The following is a 23972-nucleotide window of genomic DNA, read 5'->3' on the forward strand; positions in this document are numbered from 1 at the left end:
GGAAGGTGCCAGGGATGTTCTGATCATCCAAGTCATGTCAAAAATGTCACAATTTATATACTCACATTAAAGGATAACTCAGGGACAATGGGTCCACAACCAGCAGAGCAACTGTTCCAAATCATCCCTTTTATGGCTGGAGAGTCCCTGATCTGAAGTAACTATCTCCAATTCCCTGCCAGGTCCAGGATAAGAAGAAGTCATGTAGCAGGGAAAGATGGGTAACACCATTGTTCACCCAGCTATACTAATTCACGGCATCTGTCTACACATGCACGTGCACGTGCACATACACGCACACACACAGGTATACACACACACATGTGTACACATACACACGTGTACACACATGTGTACACACACATGTGTACACACACACACAGTAGGTACGGAGAATGTAATAGTATTAGGAAGCTGTACCATCAAGGATGGAACCATAGAGTGACAGGGCCAGAGCCAGGGCAAAAAACCCTGCAAGATGTAAGGAGTAGCAGAGACATGTAAAGTCAGGATGCTGCCTGGCCTCTTGGTTACTTCCTCCACACCATCCATCTTTTCCCCATAGTGTTTTTCATTTTCTCATCTAACTCGTTCTATGAAGCTGTCTCCTCTTCTCTCTCTTGCTCTTCATAGTTCTCTCTTTACAATTAAAATCAAGCCTCTGGCATTCTGAGGTTAAGCTCTTACCATTAATTCATTTACCGTGGTGGTTTGGGGGGGATAACTTTTGGTGGTGGTGGGGCTGCCAAGGCCTTTGGTATGCTACTATTATATCAAGTAAGTACAACTAAAAAAATAAAAACAGCCTGAGCATGCATGGACAAAGCAAGCTTCCTAAGGGTGTTGATGGCACCTGTAGCCATGCCAGCCACCTCCCCGTCTTGTAAGTCACTCGTTTCAACTGAGTACAACCTGACCCAAAAGGAACATCAAAGAGAAATAAGAAGGCCAGAGCACAAGGTGTTCATTACAAGCCTTGCATCTCAACTCCAATACAATCCGAATAATACCATTTTTAAAATGCTGGATTATAAACCACAGAAAATAACTGCAGAGTCAAAAAAAAAAAAAAGGTTGTCCATCAAACACCTCTTCTACAATGCAAGTCTGAGAAGACATCATTTCTGCCTTCTATTCTTCAGATTACTGTCTTTCTAAGAAGTCCTCAGTCATCTCCACACAGCAAGGGGGCCCTGCCCTCTATAACCCAGAGGTGATGTTAGGTTCAGGCATGCCAATAAGCAAATACTGCTCAAAAAATATCAACGTCAGCACTGGTGTCCCTTAAAGTAATAAAAGGCATTATGGGAAAAGCAGAAGAGACAGCTAATCTCATACAAGTATAAAATAATTAAACATAGCTGAAATGACATTTTGAACAAATATAAAAAAAGAAAGCCTTCTTATAAAAAATTTAATATGATTTTTGAGGGGGAAATTGGGACATGAACCCCCAGAGAGAAACCAGAACCAAAGAAATGTACCCTGACCCTGAAACCAGTGCCAAAGAAACACACTTTGTCCCTGCAATCAAAGCTAGTGAAAGAAATACACCCTGGCCCTAAAACTAGAGCCAAAAGGCTAGAAAGGACCAGAAAAAGAAACATTCTTTGACCCTGAAACCAGAGTCAAATCTGACCCTAACCCTGTACAGAAAACTAACCAATCCCTGAGCAGGAGATCTAGCCATCATAAGCTCAGGATAATCCAAGCACTCAGAGGTCAAAGGTAGGAGGATAGCCCAAGTTTAGAGCTAGCTTAGTCTACAGAATGTTGAAGGCCACCTGGGGATACACACTAAGACCTTTCATGGGAGGAGGGAGGATAACTGGACATGAACACTCACAAGATAATATTATTGGAAATGGTGGAAAGTAGGAGGTAGGGCCTACATGGAGAAAACATGCCACTGGAAAGATTCAAACTTGTCCCTGCCTTTCCCTGTCTCTCTGTGCTTTCTAGCTGTCATGGAACCAGCAACCGCTTTCCCACACCTTTCAACCATGACGTCTTCTTCCTCACCTAAAAGCGATGGCCAATCAACCACTGACTGAAACCCTAAACCAAAATAAATTCTTTTACATTGTTTCTCTACCACAGTTGTGTTTCACATAAAGCAAAACAAGTAAATGAGTATGAGGCAATCTTTCTTTTTCCATACAAAAAAAAATTAGTAGAAAAAGCATGACAAATACATTAAGTTTGGCATGAGGGAAATTTGGCATACAGCAGATTATAAGTTTTATGAAACTGTTAGGGCTTAACACTAAAATACCTGATTTCACCATCTCATCTAATATGTGGTGACTGGCATAGCTAGAGCTCAAAAATAATATTCACGAAGCCTCACTGTTTAATCCTACTTACCAACTCTCATTTAGGTTCAAAAGAAACATCATTTGTTATTAACACATTTAAGTTGAACATAGGACTAAACAACAGAGCAAATGTATTTTAAGCATAATAGAAGAAATGGTCAGCGGTGTTCACTCTTTTTAATTTTGGGTTAGACCTTAACTAATCTGTAAAACCCTAAGAAAGATGGGTAACACCATTGTTCACCCATTCCAGGAGCTTAGCTATACTAATTCACTGCATCTGTCTACACTTGCATGTGTGCGCACGCACACAGGTGTACACACACACACACACACACACACACACACGTGTACACACACATACACACACACAGTAGGTACTGAGAATGTAATAGTATTAGGAAGCTATACCACCAAGAATGTCTTCATTTGTTGGGTACTGTGTCTATTCAACTCAACATTATTTTCTACTTCCATCTAATCACAGGAATTATTTGGGAACTTGGTAAAACTACTCATGCAGAGCTACATCTAGAGATTAATTATTAAGTCTAAAATGCAAATGTGAATTTATAGTATTACCTGGAGGTCATAGGATCAAGTAACAATACTGTCCTAAAGATACCCTTGGCCTTTCTTTCAATATTCACATTGACTCAGGCAGTAAAATGTATAGACTTTCTGTCTTTTTCACCTTAAGACATAAAGGTACAAAAATTAGATTTAAAATCGAAATGTTGACAGGATAAGCCAGGTATAGTGGTGTATGCCTATTAATAACCCCAGTCCTCAAGAGGCTGAGACAAGAGAATCAGAAACTCAAGGTCATACTCAGATACAGTGTAAATTTAAGGCTATTCCTGGGCTATCCTAGGAGGTGGGGTATAGCACTTAACTGTTAATTATGAATTGTCAGTCTTAGCTTAGGCTTGTTTCTAGCTAGTTCTTTTAACTTAAATTAATCCACTTCTATTCATCTATGTGCTGCACCAAGGCTTATTTACCTCATCTACATACCCCATCCTGCTTTCCTGCTTCCTCTAAGGCTGGTTGACTCCTCTTTTCTCTCTGCCCATCATTCCTCTACCTAGCTATTGGCCATTCATCTTTTTATTAGACCAATCAGGTGCCTTAGGCAGGCAAGGTGAAACATTTTTACATAGTTAAGCAAATGCATCCCATCTTTACACAGTTAAACCAATATTCTATTCCACAACAGAGTTGGAGGGGGGGCAAGTGATACAAAGAATCCCAGAAGCAAAGGCAATTCTACTTCACTGGTGTCTTAGGGTTTCTGTTACTGCGAGGAGATACCATGACCAAGGCAGTTTATATAAAGGAAGCTTAATTGGGGGTTTGCTTACAGTATTAGAGGGTTAGTTCATTTCCACTGTGACAGGGAGCATGGCAGCAGGCAAGAAGACCAGCATGGCACTGGAGTAGTAGCTAAGAGCTCACATCTAATCAGAAAGTTGCAGACAAAGAGTGAGGAGTAGACCTGACATAGGTTTGTGAAACCTCAAAGCCCACCCCTAGTGACACGCCTTCTCCAAAAAGGCTACACCTCCTAGTCCTTCCTCAACAGTTCACCTAACCATAACCCTGAGAAACAAACATGCAAATATATGAGCCAATGGGGTGGGGAGCATTCCTATTTAAACCACCATACCAGGTCACTGTGAGAATACAAAACAAAGTGTTTTTTTTAAGGTATTTCATAAATTATAGCTTGGGGAGGGGTGTCCAAGACAAGGTTTCTCTACAAAACAGTCCTGGCTGTCCTGGAACTCTGTAGATCAGGCTGGCCTCAAAAAAAGGGGGGGGGAATAATTATAGAAACAGCAGAAGAGTATTTTAACTAGTCAGTAGTTCTAAATGCTGACTATATATTAAAATTACCTGGGAGCTCTAAAATATCTTAAACCTCAGATGTATAAGTCACAATCTCTGAAGAGTAAGAACCAGCATCTATAATTTTCACACAAGCAAGTGCAGACAGATATCTTTTCCAAGAAGAGTTAAGAAGACAGTCTTTTTGGAAAACAGGACTTAATAAAGATCAATAAGAAATTCCATGACCTGTGTCATACTGTGATTTAATTGCTCTTGGTCTATTATAATGTGTTCTAAAGTTCTGAAAAGATGTTTAGGTAAAAGACCAAGTTTGTCACCATCACAACCTCTGCAATTTCAAGTAATTCTACTGAACAAACAAAAGATGGAAAAGATATATGGGAGGAAACTCTATCATGGCCCACTAAACAGTTTATGCTTGAAGTGATATAATTCCCAATCTTTCTTCACTATATATTAGGCAGATATATCAAGGAAATGTTTTCAAAAGTTGGAAGGAGGCAACACAAAACTCAGTATAAGAATTCAAATTAAAGATTTGCTTCCCTCAGAAATATCCCAGTACTGAGAGCCTATTACCCTCACAGGGTCATGGAGGTGCTTGGAATTCCTCCCTCTAATCTGATCCAGTTAACAAAAAAATGATGAAGAAAACAAGTATTTGAGCTTCCAGCCAGCCAGTAGTCTATGTTACATTAAGGGGCATCCCTACCCTTAAGTCAGTTCTTATTCACAGCCTACCTTGTAACATACAACAGAATATACACTAAGAAATAATTGTTTATTCCACTATATCCCTCATGTAGTGGATCTAACAAGAGTCACTCACTTATACAACAATTTTTGAGCATTTATGCTGTACAAACCTTTTTCTTCAAGCACTTTTGGAGGACTTAGCTTCCTCTTGATCCACAGGAGGAATGAAATATAAATGTAGAAATATAATGTTGCTGTTAAGAATGGAAATAAGCCGGGTGGTGCCCAGCACTCGGGAGGCAGAGGCTGGTGGATCTCTGTGAGTTTGAGGCCAGACTGGTCTACAGAGCGAGTTCCAGGCCAGCCAGGGCTACACAGAGAAACCCTGTCTTGGGGAGAGTGGAAATGAAAACAAACAAACAAGGAAGGAAGGAAATGGAGTCCATGAGGCCTCCTCCTTCAACTCCTTAAAGTACTATGCAAACAAACTCTGGCCAAAGGAAAGGGGTGGGATGACACGGACGGACGGCACTGAGAACATCACTGGCCAAAAAGTGTCTACTAATTTTGGAGACAGTTATCTTTGGCTTATCCTGAAGGCTTCCTGCTTTCTGCAAGAAACCACTTAGCACAATGCACCTTCAGGAGGCAGACAGATTGTTTGGTCTTATTGGTTGCTATAGTGATATATTATTTATGATTTATTAAAGCTTGCCTGAAGATTTAGAAAGAAGTCAGCCACAAGCTATAGAAACCAGGCACATACATTTAACCCCAGCAGCTAGAAGCTAGGAGGTGGTGGTACTTTTTTTTTTTTTTTTTTTTTTTTTTTTGGTTTTACGAGACAGGGTTTCTCTGTATTGTTTGTCGGTCCAGATCCGCCTGCCTCTGCCTCCCGAGTGCTGGGATTAAAGGCGTGCACCACCACCGCCCGGCAGGCCACCCAGGGATACATGAGACTGAATCAATCTAAAAGAGTAACAGATCACACGTCTTTAATCCCAGCACTAGTGGGGTATAAAAAACAGAAGCAAGGTCTCAGAGAGGCCATGCTGAGGAGAGGTTACAGTCTGAGGCTTAGTGAGAGCTCATGGAGACAGGATCAGTCCATTCAGTCTGAGGTAGAGGTAAGAAGCTAGTGGCTGGATGATTTGCTTTTCTGATATTCAGCTTGAAGCCTGAACCCCAATATCAGTCTCTGCGCATTTTATTTTTAATGTTAAGAGGGGAAAGAGAGGACAGTTCTATTTTCCTCACACAAAGTACACACTTTTCATACCCTAACACAACTATGAACACAAAAAGGATAAAAAAAAGACATCACCCAAGCCTTCCAACTAATTATTATCGTGTAAGATTATAACAAAGTTATTTCTAGCCAGAAGCATCTGTCTCAAAGCATAACCATAAAGGAGGAAACACAACAGAACTCTCATGAAATGAGTTTACTTTATTGAAAGGCCCAAAAACGTAGGCAACTGGTCTAAACTGTTCTGTTGAGAGTTGGTCATCGTATAGCAGTAGATAGGAAAGCAGATGACTGTCAAGACCCCGGGCTTTTCAGTCTGCAGACTACTTCACAGTGCCAAAGTGTCTGTGTGTGCACCTTTCTAACTAGTATCTCCGTAGCTCAGAAGTTCTCAGCCTGGCAAACGACACTTTTACCGGGGTCACAGATCAGATATTTATATTACAATTCATAACAGTAGCAAAATTACAGTTATGAAGTACCAGTGAAATTGTATGGTTGGATCACGACAACATGAGGAGTTGTACAAAAGGGTCACAGCATTAGGAAGGTTGAGAAGCACTTCTCTAATTAAAGGTAAAACACCACAAACCTTAGCATGAAATAATGGTGAAGAAAGTTCTACAGAGTGCCTTACTGAGATATGAAGCTTAAAACAGAATGTAGATAACAGAGAGTTGAAGATATTTTTAAAAACTTGTACAAGAATATATAGTACTATATGATAATTGATGGCTGCTGGAAGAAGAGGGGAATCAACTTTCTTGGGAGATGTAACCCTCAGAAGCTACTCATGCTCTAGCAGACAGCCCTACCCCCATACACATACTGCCAGCATTAAGCAGACTCTAAAGGCCTAAAAAAGAGGGAAAACACACATGAAATTGTGAAGAATGAGGGTTGTGGGGAGGGCTCAGAAGGGGATGAAGGGGAGAGAACTGGGGACAGACTTGATCAAAATACATCATGCAGCTATGCCCCACTCTTGGGGTATATACATCCTACCACAGAGCTCGTGTTCATGTGTCTCTACTCATAGGACATGAACCATTTTCATTGCTAGTCTATTCATAACAGCCTGAATAAAATTTTCAATCAATAAAAGCAAATAATAAATTAGTCCTTTCCCACACACATATAAGTTGCTAATGGCTATAGTCCGAATGTTTTGTTTTTTAATAGAGCATCTCATGTAGTTAAGGCTGATCTATAACTTACTATATAGGGAGAGTGACCATTTATTTGCCACAAAAATCACTTGAGTCTGCCATTCACAGGGGCTGCAGGGAAGTTGAGAGAATGGGATTTTCTACTGTACATGACTTTTGTCATTATTTTAAAGTAAGAAGCTATAAAAATGAAACTTCAGGAATATCTATATTAACTAGATTCTAGGTCATTTATAGGATAAAATGTAAACAACTTCCTTAATTACACACTTAAAAGAGTTTAGTAGAGTTTCTAGCAGCCTTTAGAAACTAGGTGGTAATGGAATTAGGTATCTCCTTACACCATTTAAAGCAGACATTAAGTACATATGCAGCTTATTCTTAAAAAATGCAAGTCAAATTGCAAATGCTTTTTGGTTCTTAAATACCGAAGTTAATGGCATACATCCTAAAGTTCTCCCAATACTGATAAACCACAAACAAAATATACCAAGGGACCAGTATAGTAGTAGCACATGCATAGAACTACAGCTACTCAGGATGCTGAGGCAGAAGAATCCAAATTCTGAGCCTGGCTGTTCTTTACAGCAAATTCAATACCAGCCTGGGCAATTTATGAGACTTACAAAAGAAAAGAAAAGCCAGGCACACCTCTGTAACTTAGTAGTTCAAAGCTAGCCAAGCTTACACAGAGAGACCCTATTCCCACATAGTAGAACACTGGCTTATGCTGAAAGGTTCAGGGAACAATCCCAACACCACCATAAACAAATAACAAAGAGAAGTAAAATGTACTTCTATAAGATTGGTGTCGGTATAAGATGAGTAGTTTGGGGCTTATTTTAACAAACCGCCATAAACAGTATAGTGTTTCACAACATACTAGAATTGAGAACATGATTTTCAACTCATTGTGTATCCAAGTTCATATAACTTTTGACAAAACTCCATGTGAAGAACCAGGTTTTGCTCTATGAAACAAAATAGAAGCCACTTTATGATAACTGATGCACCTGCTTTGCTTCATTGTCGGTTTTTTAATACAAGGCAGAAGGAATCAGCTGTCATTAATTGTTCTTTTATCTTATCCAAGCAAATATGCAGTATGAATACTATCTATCATCAAATAACAAATGTCCAACAAAAGGCAAGAGTGAACCATGTTTCCCATAATGGTGTCTAAAATATATCTTATGTTAGACCAGAAGGCATTTCCTTCAAAGTCTGTATTGAAGGTATTTTCGACTATACACACATATCTTTCCTAAAATAAAGATAAGTTATAGCTTAGTGGTACAGTACTTGCATAGCATGAAAAATGTCACAAAATTTAAGTGTATTTTTTCATTTTCAATGAAAATTCAGAAAAGTAATCAATGACTATGAAAAGCCAAAACTTAATTTTAAAGAGCTGTAATCTTCTTTGGCATCTTTTGTTGGGGATGTCACCCAGGAGTCAAGATGACCACAGAGTACCATACCCTCTCAAATCCTGTCCATTCTTCTGGTAATAAAATACTATGTGGTCAGAAGGACAAAAGAAATTAACATAGGGCTGGGAAGCCAGCTCAGCAAATAAAGGTGCTCACCACACAAGTCTGAGCTAACCACAGACTTGTGAAGGAGTTGTAGCAGAAGGAAAGGGTTTCTAAGTGGAGCAATCTGTTTGATCCCCAGAACTCATGTTACGTTGGAGGAAAGAATCAATTCTACAAGGAACCACACACGAGCTGTGGCGCACGCACACACACACACCGATTCTAACACACACTGACTCTAACACACACAATAGTGTGTGTGTGTGTATATATATATACATATATATATATAAAGTTACCTCAGATTATCAAATGCAATGTTGTTTTAGAGTTGAGAAAAATCAATGCTCAAGTGCCTCTAAATTAGCTCTACAACTAACTGGAACAGAAGCCTTTATAAGCATCCCTAAAATGAAGAAGGAAACAGAGGCAGTGTTTCAGGAGGAACTAGAACTGTCTCCAGAACAAGTTACCACTGCCTAACTGCAGCAGACACAGTTCACGACTCAACAGACCTTCCCTTCCCCTCCAAAACGCTAACAGAATCCCAGTTTCTAGCTGAAAACTAGGTTCCTCACTAAGCCACCACTTCCCTACCCAACATTCATTACCCACATCTCTCTTGGGGTGGGGGGATCCTGTAAAACAATTCAAGCACATGAGACTCAAGAGGAAATCAGACAAGAGTTTCTGCAAAACATTTTGTTGAGTTTTAGTATGATTTGGTTTTGTTTTTGTGAGACAGGGCCTCAATGTAGCACAAGCTGGCCTAGAACTTACCATAAAAACTACACTGTCTTTGAATTTGCAACCCTCCTAACTTCTGCCTCCCAAGCGCTGGGATTACAGACATGTGTCAACTACACAAGGTTTAAGAGTGTGACGAGGCAGGGACAATAAGAAGGACAATTAGCTCTACTCTCCCTCCTTCCTGCCTTGAAAATGGATGTGAGGTCTGAACTAAAGCAGTCGTTTTGTGACTGGGCAGCAACAAGTGTTGGGATACTAAGGAAACAGAAGATGACAGAGTCAAGGACTGGAAAGAACCAGGGGGCTTGATGACAATGCTAAGCAGCTTAACAGATGCTAAGACCTTGCCTGAATTCTTAAGTGCTTTAGTAACTTACAAATGGTTTACGGTTTAAGTCTCTGAACATATTGCTGAAGGTAGACTTAAATTAAAAATATTTCCCCTCTGTGCCATGCTGTGCTTTTCCTGCTTAATCTCACCCAGACACACAATATATTCTGCTTATACTAAATGCAACTGGAAAAGAGAGGGAGGAGGAAGGGGAGGAAGAGGAAGGAAAAGAAAGAAAGAAAAAAGACAGATGAAAGAAAGAAGAGAGAAGGAGGAAGAAATAATAGTAGTAATAATAATGCAGGAATATACTGCTCCTGTACAAGTGATCAATTTAATTACTTTACAGTGGTGGTAGCATGACTATGTGGTTTTATTAAATAAATACTTTCAATGGAAAAACTAGGATAAAGATGATACTTAGAATCATGTTTGGCCTTGAGTATTATTGGCTTTGGTCTTTCCTTCTGCCATTTTAAATGCTTTTTAGGAATAGCACCACATAAATAACAAATTGATAAATGGTATCTACCTGAACTAATCTATCTTCTTTAGTCTTAACTTCATATTAAGAAAAAGTAAAGCAATAAAATTTCATCCTTGAATTTGGATCCTCAAATTTTGCCTAGTTAGTATTTGCACACACTGATGACCGTAGCCTAACTCTTCAAACTCTTCACAGTCATGACACTGCTGATCCCCCAACTCTAACTGAATATGAGACATAACAGAATTTGAGTACTGGTAAGAAATTATAAGACTAGTCAGTCATTTTAACTTTTAACCTATCTTGATGTTTATCTCTGTACACCCATCTCTGTACTGTTGTGCCCCAATCCAGTACCCATGCACAGCCTGCAGTCTTCCTGGAGTCCCTCTCCCTCAATAGTTAGCTCCATTCTGTGACCACAACCCAGGAGCATAGCAGAATATGAAGATATGAATACCTACTCTTACCTCATAATTTCTTGTTTCTAATGTCTGTTTTCAGTCATCCCTCAGGGTTCTCAGGAAAACTGAAACCAACAGCCATCCTCTCAGTTGAACAGAACAAGTAACGCTAAAGGATGTTATCTTTTCTACCCTCTTGTCACTCAAGAGAAAAAGGATCGCTGATTTTAAATATGGATAAAAAAATAAGTATTGGTAGAGAGATGGGTTCAATTCCCAGCACCCACATGACAGCTAACAACTCTGTCTCCAAGATCTGACACCCTCACACAGACATACATACAGGCAACACACACACCTACATACAAGCAAAAACAACAATGCACATAAAATAAAAAATTTAAAATGAGTATGAACATTTGTAAGTGCACATATGGGCACAGTTGCACCTCAGTGTTTTGTGTACTGGAATGAGAGGACCACAGCTTCCACTGCACACCTAAGCACAAAGCCTGTCTTCAGGGAAACTCAGGCAACTGTCTGAGTTATGAATGTTCCTCAGAGAATTCCATTCTGATTTAAAAAGATAACTTGAAGACAACTGGAATGATTCTTTTTCTCCAAAATGAATGAAGTGAAGCCTCTCTCTTCAAAACTGACTATACTGATAGCCAATAGTAAAGTTCAAAAATCTGGAAAACAAAATCATTACTAAGATCTGATATCAAGGAATAGTGCTTGCTTAATACTATATTATCAAATGTGAGTTTTGAGTGAAAAGTCGGTAAAATTCAGTAAGCCATTATCTTCCAAATGACCATGCATATTACAAAATGAGACAGGGGTTAAAGATTCATAAGAATCACAAGATGAACCAATAGATATTTAACATTGCAGAATACAAAAAATTCATGTACTCTCAGATTCAACACTGAAGCTAATCTTTAATATTCATATTTATAAAAAAGACAATTAAACAGCCCATCTTTTTCAACTGCGTATTTAGGTGTAGTCTGATTGTCTTTATATGCTTAACTAAGACAGTAGGTCAGATACTGACTTACAATTAAGCAAACCAAGCCATTCCATATTCTATTCTGTTCTGTTAGTCCAATACATTAAAAATAGCAAAGTAATACTTCATTTTTCACAGATTTGGAAACAACAAATTTTAGTTTTTCACATCACTTTGATGTTAACTATTAGCATTAAGTAAATAAATATTTTAAAATTTTTAATTTCTGATGTGTTAAATGACATGGTCCACACAAAGATACTTGGAGTACTCAACTTTTAAAGAGTATAAAGGTGACTTGAGACAAATATGTCTGAAAAAGCACTTGTTTACAGCACCATATTCCTCCCTCCCAAAAAAGAAACCAACAGAGTACTGAATTGGGCATGGTGTTACGTGTACCTCTAATCCCAGGACACAAGGGAAACAGAAGCAGGGAGCACAGGCTCAAGTCCAGCCTGCACCACAAAGCAGAATCCTGTCTTCAAAAAACAGTCTTTTTGCTGGGCAGTGGTGGTGCTCACCTTTAATCCCATTACTCAGGAGGCAAAGGCAGATGGATGTCTGTGAGTTTGAAGCCAGCCTTGTCTTCAGAGTGAGTTCCAGGACAGCCAAAGCTGTTACACAGAGAAACCGGTCTTGAACAGCTCCCCCCCTCCCCCCCCAAAAAAAAAGATCTGTAACAGGCTTTCTTTTGAGCCACCAACCAACTCCCAAATCATGACACGGAAACTTAATATTAGCTATGAATGTTTGGCCTTGTCTTACGCTTGTCCAACTAGCTCTTATAACTTAATTTAACCTGTTTCTCTTTATCTATGTTTTGCCTTGAGGCTTTTTTGCCTGCCTTTCATTCTGGATGCCCTACTCTGTGTCTGGTTGGCTGGCAGCTGCCTGGCTGGCTGGTCCTGGACATCTCCCTTTTTCCTCTCCAGCGTAGATTTCTCTTCCTACTTATTCTCTCTACCCACCAGCTCTGTCTATCCCTCTACTGCCTAGCTATTGGCCATTCAGCTTTTTATTAAACCAATCAGGTTAAACCAATCAGGTACCTTAGGCAGGCAAGGTGAACCAGCAACACATCTTTATATAACTAAACAAATGTAACACACTTTTACATAGTTAAAATAGTATCCCATAACAAAGATCAGATTTTTTAAAACATGGTATATACTTACTCATAAGGGGATATTAACTGTAAAGTAAAGGATAACCACGCTACAATCCACAGACCCAGAGAGACTAGGTAACAAGGAGAGTCCAAGCCGGAGGGGGGGGTGTGTATGAATTTCCCTGGAAGAGGAAATAGAGATCTCCTGGTTCCACTGGGGGTGGGTGGACATGGGAACTTGAGAGATGGGGTAGGGGTGGGAGAAGACATTGCTGAGAGAGATGACTGAAAGGAGTTGGATAGAAGCATAATACAAGGCAAACTTCCATGAGTCTACATGGATGGCCCCAGCCAAGGCTCCTGGCAGCAGTGGAAGTGTAGCCTGAACTGACAATCCCCTGTGATAGGATTGGTGACTACCCCGGTGTCATTGGAGAGCCTACATCCAGTAACTGATGGAGGCAGATTCAGAGACTATGGCCAAACACTGGGCCCTGCTCAGGGAGTCCTGCTGAAGAGAGGGAGGAGGGATTGTAGAAAAGAGAGGTCAGGAACACTGAAAAAAGACCCACAGCAATCACTACCCCAGCTCATGGGAACTCAGAGTCTGAACCAACAACCAGGCAGCCTGCATGGGACCAACCTAGACCCTCTGCAAATATGTGACAGTTGTGTAGCTTGGTCTATGTATGGGACTCCCTGCAATGGGAGCAGGGGCTGTCCCAGTACTCTTGGGAACCTATTCCTCACACTGGATTGCCTTGCCTAGCCTGAATACAGGAGGAGTGCCATGGAATATTCCTTTACACTGTGTGAACATATGTTGTTATGATCAATAAACAAGCTGACTGGCCAGCAGCTGAACAGGATAAAGTTAGGCAGGAAAGACAAACTGAGAATGATGGGATGTGGAAGGGCGGAGTCAGAGAACTTGCCCACCAGACAGAGAACAAGTCTGACACACAAAATGGGATAGAGGTAAAAGCCACGAGCCTTGGGGAGACACATAGATGAATAGAAATGGGTTAATGTAAGAGCTAGTTAGTAACAAGCCTGGGCTATTGACCAGCATTTATAATTTATATTAAGTCTCCAAGTCAGTTATTTGGGAAACAGTTGCCGGTTATTTGGGAGAAGGCAGTCGGGACAGGGTAACCCAACCTACAGGGGAGGTGCTTGGTGTTATGGCAGTTTGACATGCCATGCTTTGATGAAGCTCATGGGAGGCCTGCCCCGTTCTAAGCGAATACAGAGGAGGGGCGGACTGAGGAGGTCAGAGGGAGATGGGGGAGGGAGTGGAAGGAGAGGAGGATAAGATTGGGATGTAAAATAAATAATACTTAAGAAAATATAGTCTTTGTATTTATACACACATATAAAGTATAAATCAGAATACTTTGACTCCAATTCTAGCAATACTTTTTACTTTGTGATTCAACTAAATTAGTGTCTGTCTCTAAGGCCTTAGTTCTCCTCATCTACAAACTGGAAAATTCCTATTTAAAAAAAAATCTCAAAATATTTCAAAGGACTACTATAAACTATAGTACTGTAAGATATCAAAGTTGAATTTTAAGCACTTCTTACCTTTCTATAAAATTCACCCCATCTTATAATTGTTACTAAAAAAATTACAGAAAATGTAAAACAGAAATCTCTAATTAACCAATTAGTTCAAATGCCAAAACATCTACATATTTTGAGTCAAATTTGAAGCAAGCTTTATTAAATACTGGCCAGAAAGATGGACAATGGCCAGGTCCATACCCAGGATTTCCAGAATGGCCCAAACATCTAATTTTATTATGTTTCTCCACAGTGATAATTGGTAATATGTACTTCAACATGTTATGTGTATTTCCAAATACTGCAAATATACAGAAAAAAATAAACTCCAAAGCATCCATTACCAAACGCCAACAATATTAAATTGTTCCAATCCCTGTTTATACTTGTGCCTATCCTGATGTTTTCAAAAAAAAGTATCATGCATATACTTCTAGATTTATCTTTAATAGACCAGAGTTTAATATAATGATACCATACAGAATTCCATGGTCAAGTTTCTTAAATGTCTCAGAAAGTCTTTGATTTTGGTTGATTTGTATATCAATGTAGCATTCTTCCTAGCTGTTTTTCAAACGAATCACCATTTTTAAGTAAAGCTAAGAAGGAGAAGGAAATAATACCATGTTCATGTTTCATATATCATATACAGTTCACAAAGCAAAGTCAAGAACTATCTTCCTGACTGTGCTCCTCCAGTCACAAAACAACAACAAAAAACAGAACACACTATAAGATAGGCATCATGTGACACATACACTTGAATAATCTGAGAAGTGCCTAGAAGAGGACATAGGTCAGTTGCTTGGTGAGGGAAAGATCTGTAAACTGTGAGAAGAAAGAGGTGACAAGAATCAACCACCTGCCATTTCAACAAGGATGAGGTCAGGTCAGCAACAAGGCAAATATTCAATTGAGTCAGCAAATGTTTATCAAAAGATTACAGTGCTAGGTACTGTCCTAGTAGGAGTTATGGTTTGTTTTGTTTTTTTGCAGTGAGTTATGTTTTTTAAAAACTAATAGACACAAGGCCTGGAATGTTGCTCAGTTGGTAGAGAGCTTGACTAAATGCAAGAGGACCAAGGTTCAATGCTCAGGACTAAAAATATACACCAAAATATGTTGTGGAATATTAATTATGTAAAGTTGTGTTTCATTTGCTTATGCTGCATTTGTTTAATGACATAAAGATGTGTACCATTTGTTTTACCATGCCTGCCTAAGGCACATGATTGGTCTGATAGAAAAGTTAAACAGCCAATAGCTAGGCAGCAGAGGGACAGGTGGATCTGGTAGGCAGAGAGAATAAATAGGAGAGAAAGAGAATGAGGGAGAAGAGAGGGCCATGCCAGGGGCTCGAAAGCTGGGCTGCTGCCAACCAACCAAGCAGCCACCGGACAGCCAGACATGGAAGAGGCAGGAAAAGTAGGGCACACAGCATGAAAGATAGGAGGCCCTGAGGAAAAACGTAGATGAAGAGAAACTGGTTAAATTAAGTTGTAAGAGCTGGTGGGACACGCATAAGACAAGGCCAGACATTCATAGCTAAGATTAAGTCTCTGCATCATGATTCGGGAGCTGGCTGATGTCCCAAAAGAAAGCTGTTACAAAAATAAGCATATAATGCAGACAAGTAGCATGTGCCTCTTTTCACGTATCCCCCATAAATGTTAAGGTGGGAGGGCAGACATATTTAAAATTAATTACCTTGGTATATCAAAACATACACAGTGAACCTTTTTCCTATAAAATGTACCAAACAACTACCACTGTCATACAAAGATACTAGATAAATATTTTCAAGGCACACAAGTCAGGTTAGTTTTTTGTTTTGTTTTTTAACTATTATTATTTCATATATGTGCACAGACAAACATAGTTTTCAGGCTTGCATACCACGGTATGCATGGAGATCAGAGGACAACTTTGTGGAGGGAGTGGGTTCCCTCCTTCCAGCTTTTCGTGGGATCTGGGGATCAATCTAAGGTTTTCATGTATTTGGGATTGTCTTTATCCAGTATGTGATCTCAGGTTAACCTTGTTCACACAAACTACAGATCCCTAGCATTTATATCCACAAATCTTTATTAAATAAAGTAGTTCAAGAAAAAAAATCAAAGAAACATGCGCCTGGTATGGTGGCTTATACCTATGAGTCCAGCAATAGAGACCCATGTGCCAGAGGATTGCTATAAGTTTGAGAACAGCCTGGACTACATAACAAGTTCCAGGCCAGACGAGTCATAGTTACAAAATGAGATCCTATCTAAAATAAAACCTTTTCCTCTCTTGCCATAAACGTTTCTTTAATATACTTATCCATAATGTGTCAGAATATGACATTGAGAAAAACTGGTTAAGTACACACAGAGTAATTTTTGAGATATTTTCTTCTACAGAGAGATCACAGTAGAAACACTTTACGGAGGGCTAGAGACACGGCTCAGTGGTTAAGGGTACTTCCTGCTCTTTCAAGGAACTAGAGATCAGTTTCCAGCACCCATGTCTGATGGCACACAACCACCTATTATATCTCCAACTCCTAACTCCAGCTCCTGGAGATCTAACGTCCTCTTCTGGCCTTTTGGCCACTTGTACACACAGCATACATTTACACAAATATACACACATACACATAAACACATAAAAATCTTTCCTTAAAAATGAGAGGGACACTATAAAATTATTTATCTCAATTTCAATTTTTTACCCAAATTTTAAAGGTGCATAAAAGTGGGAAAGAGAATACAATATGTTCCTTATAGGATACTTAAGCAAAATGCAGTGATTTAGTGGCTTGTGCCTATAATCCCAGCATTCCAGAGGCTGAGGGAGAATTGCTGTGAGTTCAAAGCCAGCTTCAAGGCCAGCCTGAGCTACATAGTGAGTTTTAAGCTAGCCTAGACCACAATATTTTGGCATTTATCTTTTAAAAAAGAGGGAAGCGAAAAAGCCATGGGGCAACAACTATAATCCCAGTTCTTCAAAGGTACAGGCAGCAGAATAACAAGTTCAAGGCCAGCCTCAGTTATATACTGAGTTTTAGACCACCCTAAGTCATATGAGGACATCTCAAAAAATTATTATAATATCATAATCAAAATAAATTATTCAGAATAACTGGGAATAAGACACATACCTCAATAGGTCAAGTACTTGCCTAGCATGGTTGAAGCCCTTCATTCAATCTCTAGCACCTCCCAGGGAGTAATGGTGAAAGCCTGTAACCCCAGTTCTTGGGAGGTGGGGGGTTGAAGGATCAGAAGTTCAAGGTCATCATAGCCTGGGGCACATGAGACCCTGTCTCTGAATAAGTAAATTGTGGTACTATTTTGTTTATGATCTAATAAAGCTCGCCTGAAGATCAGAGTGCACAGCTAAACCACCAATTAGCCATACACCTAATTAACACCTAAGCCACTAGTTAGCCACATAGACACTAAGCCACTAGTTAGCCAATGGGTACAGGCAGTGGTGGCCACACCTTTAATCCCAGCACTCAAGAGGCAGAGGCAGATGAATCTCTGTGAGTTCAAGGCCACCCTGGGCTACATGAGAGTGAATCAGTCTAAAAAAGAAACAGAGCTCACAGCTTTAATCCCAGCACTAGGGGGGTGGAGACAGGAGAGAGGAACATGAGGAGGGAGGAGCCTGGAGCTCACTGCAGTCTCAGTGAGTCTGAGCAGTAGCACAGCCGGGAGCAGTGTGAGGATGGTGGATGGCCCTTTCCGTCTGAGCATTGGTAGAGGTGAGAACGCTCTAGTGGCTGGCTGCTTTGCTTCTCTGATCCTCACCTTATCCCCAATATCTGTCTCTGGGTTTTTATTATTCATACTACAATAAATAAATTAATTAATTAAAATAGTAACAGAGGAGTAACTGCGAATTTCCTTAATCTTTGTTTTATTACCAGTCACCTGAGAGGACTTTCTCAAGTACTGTTTACTTGTCTATGGTACTTATTCCTGTCCTACTGTCTTTCCTATCAGGCTATAAGTTTCATACTGGCAAAACCTTATTTTCAGTTGATAGCATTCAGTCATAAATTTGCTGAATAAGCAGAAGGATGAACAGTTACTCTTCAATCTCCCTAGTTTCCTATCTTCAATACACAATATATACAGCCATCCGTTAAGGTCAGGGTCAAGTTCTGTTATCTCTGAACTATACCCTTGAACCTTCCAATCTCTCTTCTCCTTACAGTGAAACTGGTCCTTACCAACCGTCTGAGAACTATTCATGTTGCATGCAGGAACGCGCGCGCACACACACACACACACACACACACACACGCGCACACACACAAGTACACCTTAAAATTCTTATAACCTTTCACTCAAGGGCATAGACGTGGGTCCCCAAATTCTGGCATCCATGTAAACGGGGTGCCTTATCCAGGAGCATGGGTGGCCACATCTCTAAGCCCAACACTCTAGAGGCAGAGGCAGACAGATCTCTGAGTTTGAAGTCAGCCAGATCCAAATAGTGAACTCCAGGTCAACCAGAGCTACAAAAGGAGATCCTGCTTCGAAGTTAAATGAATAAGCAAAAAAATAAATAAAGAACACGCCTTTGATGAATATTTTTGATTTGCATGTAAGTTAATTTGGAAATTTACTTAATAACTTCAACATTTTATCATTTATCTCTCCCAACTCAAAATGGACCATGAAACTGTATTGGGTCCTTCTACTTTAAACTTACCTCTGGGAATTAAGTTTTATGCTTTCATATAGCTATGTAATCATAATAATCCATTCCCTGACATGAGACCTACGTAATTAACTAATACCAATCAGGAAGGAGGTGGCGTTTTAATATTCTCTTCTTGCTGAAGTACCAAGGGGTATTTTTCCACTTATGCCTCCTTCCTTTCATGCCAAGAAGTATCCCACTTCCTCCTACACTGGTCATCCTGACAAGCTTTTATTTTTTGTGCCTGTCCTCAGTAATCTGCCTTAGATCCTTCTTTTGAAGCACTCTTTGTTTTCTTCGGTCATTTATTTGATTAAACTTCTAGCCTCCTATCTCAGTCAGTCTGGGTATGAGAATAACCTCTCCTCAAAGCATAAACCCGCTTCTTAACCTTCACCTAACCTTCATGACCCTTCCTTCACAAAGCCAACCCTTTATCTATCGGAATGAAAGAAATGTATTAAAATAACAGGTTACACAAGTAATCAGGGGAAAATGGCATCTGGCTTTGAAATAAATGTAGCTTTAGGCAAGACTTACTTTATGACTTTACTTAAGCCAACACTAGTAAGACTTTTCTTTTATAATGGTGAATATCAGCCTCACTTCTAAAAGCCGATGAAGCTATGACTTTAAAGACAATCATGTGTTTTGTTTCCTATGAAGCCTTTTTAACAGGTTCAATCTGCTGAAATATGTCATGAAACTTGTTTTCTATTATCCTTGGTTATCTTTGGGGGGATTTTAATCCCAGAGAGATTTCCCTGTATTAGCCTACTTCTCAAGTATCTTCTGTTTGAGAACTCAACACATTTAAAAGGCACTGAACTATCCAATGAAATTATTAGTCCAGGTTAGACACAAAGGAAACTGTCAGAGATTCCAGGAACACATGAGACTCTAGGATAAAGTACACTGATAAATTACAACAAAGTATATTTGGTAGAACCTTATGATTGGTTGAAAATACAAAAAGCTTAATAACGGACAGTTATATAAACTGGCTTCTTCAATATATTAAGCCCATATAATGAAAATTCTATGAAATTCAATTTCCTAATTCAGGCAGTTACAGAGAAAACCGTATTTTAAAACCCCAAGATCATTCCTGCCCTTCTCTTAACTCTAGCCAATGTGCTCCAAGCTTCTCAGACCTACTCTTTTTCTTAAGGGGGAGGGGAACATGGGTTTACATCTAGGGCCTCACCTAACTCCACCCAGACCTACTCAAACTAGCTGACCTCAGCCTCCTCTTTTCCATTCCACAAACAAGTTCTGAGTGTGTGAGAAGGGGGGGAGGGGGACTAGGCTACTAGGGTCTTCCTTTTTGGCCCCTTCTCAATTACTATAACTAAGCCTTTGACCAGACAGACCATGGCTTCTCTGGTTAATCTCATATTAACATTTTGATTTTATAGGTACTCAATTACATTCACCAAACTGAACCAAAGGGCAAGAACTTCCAAACTGAACAGAGTAGAGGAGGGGGTGATTGTGTACCTTGTTCCTAGCCCTGTCCATTATAATTTACCATCTGAAACACTCAAGCAAAATCAACATAATTTTAAGACACATAGTTCACTTGAGTTGCTGACATACCAGAGATAAAAACAAGACAAAACAAAAAACTGTAAATATCATTACCAACAGTTTACACTTTTTAAACATCAACTTATTCACTAATTACTAAAACTCTGAACTTATTCCTAATTTTCTCTCCATGTGGAACTCTGATAAACACAAATTACTGCACCTAAAAACTAATTCAAACTGCAGTTAATTAGCCTGAATTTGTACATAAGAGGGTAAATGTTAACAAAAAACAACTTCCCACATAGTCCTCAAACACAGTAATTCAACTTTATTTTTAAAACAAAGACAAAACCCTTTTGCAGTGCTAATCACAGTTTGACTAAAACACACAGCTCCACAAATACTTCAGTTTTCAACTTATTTCTCCAAGCTACTGGCCTTCATCAAATACAGGATTCTACAAATCTTAATTACAGTCTCCCAAACTCTGCCAATACATGTGATTGTCAAGGAATTAAAAAGTATTAACTGTTAGGCCATTTTTTTTCCCTTCTCCTTAGGTCTTTTGAGGAAGCAGTTGTCAATGTACCAACCACAGAGTAGTCACAGAGTGGTGGCTGAGGAGGCATTTCCCCTGACAGTCTATTTCCCAAATGTTTAGAAAATTACACTTAGACTGACTACACTGACAGTCTCTCTCTCTCTCTCTCTCTCTCTCTCTCTCTCTCTCTCTCTCTCTCTCTCTCTCTCTCTCACACACACACACACACAGAGAGAGAGAGAGAGAGAGAGAGAGAGAGACAGAGAGACAGAGAGACAGAGAGACAGAGAGACAGAGAGAGACAAGAAACATACCTGGTCATTTTCAAAACAGGTTTGATGGCTTTGCTTCACTTGTAAGAGCAGAGTATTATAATCTTTTAAAGCAAAGTGGCAGCCAGAGCACTGGGTAAATAAAATCTTCAGAGGTTTTAAAACCCTCATCTTAACTCACTTCCCCTTGGTTCAAGGGGACGGCACAGCCAACCCCACAGCAAATGAGATTATGCAACAGGTTTTTCCTCTCTAATCACGGGCTGATTAGAGGTGTGCGTTCTCCAAACAATGAGACACCCACGACTTCAAAACACCAAGGACCTTTGCAACAGACGTTTAAGAAAGTTCTTTCGAATTTTGCAGTAGCCATTCATTTTAAGATCTCCCTGTACTTTCCCCAAGTTTATTATCAGCTTTCAGGAGGAAACGAAGCCAGCGCCCGCTCTTAAAGAGTTTGCGTATACGGCCCCCTCGGTGCTGCTTCCCACAAGAAACTACACGCTGCACAGACCGCCCGTTGTCCCCCTCCCCGTTTTTGTTTTGTTGTTGTTCTTTAACTTTTCACATCTTACAGCTACTGTAAATAAAGAAGTCACCGTTTTCCCCCAGCAGGGTGACGGGCGTCCCAGGTTGAAACCTGAGGTTCGGGGGTGGGATTTTATGGCGGGGTGGGGGGTGAGTTTGAGGAAGCGCCACCGTCACTCCCCAGGTGGCCTCGCTGCCTGCACCCAAGGTGAGTCTGGGATCATGGGAACGGTCAGGCCGGGGCCCCGCTTGGCAGGCGCGTTGTGTAACAGTCTGGAAGTGAGCAGCTTCGCCCGCCCAGGTGCCCGCGCCCCGCGCCCGGGAGCTCGCTCTGCGGGGACCCCGAGCGCCCGTGCGCCCCCGCGGCTCGGGCCGACCCCCAGCGCGGCCTACACACCCCCCCGCCGCCCACGCTCGGGGCTCCGGGCCGCCGCGAGCCGCCGGCCCCCGGGGAGAGCGCGCGGCGGCCGGCACGAGGTGCGGACCGGACGCGCCTCCCAGCCGGCCCGCGGCCCGCCGCGCACACTTACTTGAGGGGCCGCGGGGCTCCAGGCTCGCTCGGAGGGGAGCGAGCGTTGTCACGGCGTCGCCCCGCCGTCGCTCGCTCGCTCGCGCGTCCTCCTCGCCGCCGCGGCTTCAAGTCTGAGGGGTGGGCGGAGAGCGTAGCGAGAGCCCGGGCGATTGCAAGTTTTCTTCACTTTCTCTTCCACCGCCCCCCGAGAAGGAAAGAAGGGGGGAAAAATGTCGACAGGGATGAAGAAGTTGAGGGAGGCAAAGTTGGGGGTCCGCGCGGGAAAAGCGGGGAGGGGGGAGAGTAAATGGTGGAAGATGGGATGAAAGCCCCCCCGACGGTGATACCCACAGGAGGGGACCGGGGGGGCAGGGTGGGGGGTTGGGGAGAGAGAAAGAGTCGCTGGTCAGGAAACTTCAAGCGCGGATGAGGTCATCGGTTTAAAAATAAAGAGATGTCGTCACTTGAAACCAATCCCAGTGAATGAACTCAGCGGAGCCCGGGGGGAAAGGAGGAGACAGGCGAGGGCAGGGCGGGGGGCGGGGGCGCCGGGCGGGGCCGCGCGTCGCCCGCCCCTCAGCGCTCGTCCCCGCGAGCCGGCCGCTCGGGAGGCTGCGGGAGGAGGGCGCGGGTCACGTTCCCGAGCGAGCGAGCGAGCGAGCGAGCGAGCTGCTCACCGGCCGGTTCCTCAGGCACCGCCGGGGGGAAGAGCCCGGCGCCGCGCACGCCGCCCGCCCGCCCGCGCGCCTCGTCGCTCCGGGTTCGCGGCCCTAGAGCGCGGGTCCCTAGCCCGCCCGCCCGCCCTCGGGCAGAGGAGGCTCCCCCAAAACCCCCGCGCTCGTGAAACGAAATCACGGCCGTCTGAGACTGGGGCGGTCGCTTTGTGAGAAGGTTCTGGAATCCAAACTCCAGCGCTCTTCTCTTGGGACGGAAGTCACAGGTACTTTAAGGAAAATTGCACACGTGTTGTCAGGCATGCACCTATGTCTTCGCCCTAGAAAGGAAAGACCCTACGCCAGTGCCTCTGTTCACGGTAAATGCAGCCAAGAGTTATTTAAAATCTTGTCGGCGGGCCCTCGAGTTGGCTCGACGAGTAAAGGACTCCCCTTGCGGTGGACAGAACCGCCTTGGAAAGGTGACCTGGGAACACTTTTGCACCCCACCCCATCCACAAATATGAAATGTAATAAAAATTTGAAAGGTGTTTAGGGGCGGCTGAGAGCACCGGCTGCTCGGTTCCTAGCACCCACGCGGCAGCTCCCAACCGTCTGTAACTCCGGTTCCAGGGGATCCGATGCCCTCTACTGATCTCCGGGGACACCGGGCAGGCACGTGGTGCACAGACGCGTGCAGGCAAAGCACCCACACACATATTTCCCCCATCCGTACTGCGGCGGCGTCGCG

The 23972-nt window shown here is 41.8% G+C and overlaps 1 protein-coding gene across 2 annotated transcripts in view; it reads right to left on the reverse strand.

The window, feature by feature from the left end:
* Positions 1 to 22996, reverse strand: part of Dusp16 (dual specificity phosphatase 16) — a 79005-nt gene extending 56009 nt beyond the window's left edge. Inside the window, exon 1 of one of the 2 annotated variants that reach the window (XM_040743420.1) lies at positions 22588 to 22996. The gene's annotated coding sequence lies outside the window, so the exon portion shown is untranslated. Of the gene's footprint in view, positions 1 to 21571; positions 21707 to 22587 lie in introns of those variants that run through there. The other variant, XM_040743422.1, reaches the window with a different exon arrangement.
* Positions 22997 to 23972: the final 976 nt, after the last annotated feature.

Source organism: Mesocricetus auratus, unplaced genomic scaffold (assembly GCF_017639785.1).
Source record: "Mesocricetus auratus isolate SY011 unplaced genomic scaffold, BCM_Maur_2.0 Super-Scaffold_100001, whole genome shotgun sequence".
Taxonomy (NCBI): Eukaryota; Metazoa; Chordata; class Mammalia; order Rodentia; family Cricetidae; genus Mesocricetus; species Mesocricetus auratus.